Here is a 3,366-nt window from a genome sequence, read left to right on the forward strand (position 1 = left end):
AGATAAGGTAATGTAACTCATGATTACTCATAAAGAAAAAGAGTAATAGTTCTAATAATAAACAACTAGGTTACATTTATATGTAAAAATATGCTACAACAACCACGGCACGATCTATTATAGAAAGCCCTATGTTCATGTCGTATCAGCTTCAGCTTCATGAGGTTCAACAAGTTGGTTTGGTGCTGATTCCTCAAATCAATAACAGCAAGCAACAAAATAGATGAAACCTCCTATACCAAGCAGCGCAAGCAGAAAATAGTAGTAGTCATAATGTCCTTGGTTAAGGTTATCAGGAAGCCAACCTATTCTTCCACCTCTAGCCGTGATCACTTTGACAAGCTTGACAATTACCGTACCTGCAATGTTGGCTACAACTATTGCTAGGGGAAGGAGGGCCATTGCTAAGCTACTCATTGTCTTTGGTATAACTGCATAGTAGAATTCCATCTGTCCTATGGATCCAAATGCACTAGTGAGACCAGCAAAAACACACTGAGGTGCTAGCCACAACACTGACATATTCACAATTCCATTGGTGTTGCCTTGCAAACCCTGCTTTATTGCTTGCTTCCTCCGAATAGACTCTACTACTGATGCCGCAATAGCAGATGCAATAGAAAACAGCACACCAATGCCCATTCTCTGCTTATGACTGAGCACTAGCACTTTCCCTGTGAACTTTTGAAGTAATAGCATCATGAATCTGTCGAAGCACCCTGACCACAATGTAAAAGTAATTACTTCAAAGATTGGGATGGAACCAGCAGGCATTTGGAACTTTGTGGTACCAATATGACGGTCCATGGTGTCTGCCTGTAGCACCCTAAAGGAAGCCTGTTGGATCAACAAACTGGTAATCATGGCCGACCACATAGGGAAGACACTTAGAATACGCTTGAGGTCCTCGACTTGCTCAACTGTACATACATTCGATGAATTGGCACTGAGAACTTCGGTGTTAGAACTATCTGCATGCACCCTCAGCACACATGCTCTGTTGAGGAACCTATAAGTTTTGAACTAATGATTAATTCAAGAATAATAATTGTATGCTTACAAGATGAAATAGGTATTTATTAGTGATCAATACCTCATTTTGCTTGATGGAACTACATCTAGTTCTCCAGTGTTGTGGTTGTTGACAGCCAAATTTGGCAGGTCAAAGGCCAATCGGTCTGACTGGTCGGGCCGACCGGTCAGACCGGTCTGCCCGGTTCCAGTCCGATTAGGAGTTGTTTTATTTATGGAATCTTTATATAATCTGACTTGGAGAAGGGGTACGACTTCCCCGGCCTATAAATATAAAGGCTAAGGCCGATTGAGGTATTCCCAATCGAATCAAATCAAAATACATCTACTTTTTGTTCCTCTCAAACCCTAGCTTTTCCAAACCCTAGATTGCTTTCTTCCTTCGTCTCTACGGCATTTGAAGACGTTTTGAGTGGCCTGCCGACCTCAAAGCAACCCTACGTTCACGAGCTCCGACGGGGTCCCTCCCGAGCTCGCTGTTCTAAGTCTTCGCAAGTTCCCTGCCTGCACCGGTCAGACCGGTCGGCGAAACCAGTCAGACCGGTCCGCCCAGGGTTTTCGATGTGTTGATCGTTTTGACGATCGTCGCACGTTCTAGCGTATTCAGGTGTGTTTGGCGCGATTCTGTGTCAACAGTGGTATTGCATACCGTTACCTGCTTCAGGAAATTGAATGTGTCGATTCCTTATAGCAGCGAATATCACTTGCACTAAGCTAAGCCATGTGCTTTTCTGTGGATTCATTTTGACATAAATGGGAGACGTTACAATGTTTAAAAATGTAGCAAATGCCATTATAGCTACGGAAATGGAAAAACCAATCTTCCAGCCTAATTGATCTTGCAAGTATACAGAGTTATAGAAATAATTGCTGAGGCACCCATTTATACATAATACCAGCTAAATAAAACTTTGAGTGCACGATCTTTTCGAGTACCACTCCAGTGAGCAAACTGGTCCACACCAAAAGGAAGGCTGCAAGGGCGAACGCCACTTGCGCCAATTGATAAGAAAACTAAGGAAGTTAGCAAGACAAAAAGCTGTAATGTTGTCGGTGAGTGAGCACACTGGCTATTCTGATCTTTATTTCCACAATCTTCTGCAACCAATATTGGAACCATTGTTGTCAACCATAAAAGAACAGCTCCCTACATTGGAAACCAACACAAAATCAAATAATGTGTATTACACCTCTAACTACCTTAAATTAAAAAAATTTCTTGTAGATAGGTTAGTAACTAGATCTTACAATTGTGCATGCAATAAGTGTGAGTGAGATTGTGAGAAAGCGTCCCCACAGACAGAATAGCCCCAAAGATAGGTAAGAAATTTGTGGCTGCTTGGTAGGCAAATGCAATTATTGCACTAGGTGCAGCTCCCATATGGTACTCTTTGGTCAAATATATAATAATATTTGCGCTAACAGCTATGTTCACAATCCTATCACATCCTTCACTAACTGAAAATAAGGTAAACATAGAGTTCAACAGTACATTAATATCATTATAAATGAGTGGCGTCTATACAAATAATACTAACTCAACATCTGTGATAGAAATAACATGAGAAATTCACATGTAGCGGGTGTGTGCTTGGAACAAAACATGTAGCTGTCAAAGCACAAGATGAGTATCAACATGTTGTCAATACTCTGTATTGAAATCATTGGGAAATATGTAAGGAGCATATAGATCTAGGTTTCGTAATCCACTAGAGTGAAAAAGACATTACCAATAATGAATGGGATAGTTTGAAGACCGCCTCTTTCGGACCGATGAACTTGTTCTTCCCTATGAGCGTACTCCATCTTTCACAACAATGAGCTCTGTGGTGTTCACGAATGTTCAGAGTAGTTGTTATATATAGAATATCAAATAACTGGACTATATTAATTAAAATTTGAACCATGTGACAAATCCATAAAATCCGGAAGATAGAAAAAGAATCCAGAAGATTTATTGCATTAAATACCAAAAGATAACAAAATATCACTAAAGGTAATCATGCGAGCAGGATGCCATTTGTACATACTCCAATTAAATGATTTCTTTATTAACAATAATTTAAAGCAAAATCTTGCTGCAGGAAGATAAGCATGACATGATCTTTGATCTTGTAAGTTTTTCCCAACTAAGCCAATGAATTTTATTTGTGTTGTCTTGCTAACTCCACCAGTATCTCGCAATAATCATATTTAGCTTGTCATACAAGCCTTTTATAAGGTCAAAACACGACATAGCATAGGTGGGGATATATTGTGCTACAGCTTTGATAAGGATTTCCTTACCAGCTTTAGATAGAAGTTTCTTCCGCCAGCCCTGAATTCTGCTCCAAA

This window comes from Panicum virgatum, chromosome 8N (genome assembly GCF_016808335.1).
Source record: "Panicum virgatum strain AP13 chromosome 8N, P.virgatum_v5, whole genome shotgun sequence".
NCBI lineage: Eukaryota > Viridiplantae > Streptophyta > Magnoliopsida > Poales > Poaceae > Panicum > Panicum virgatum.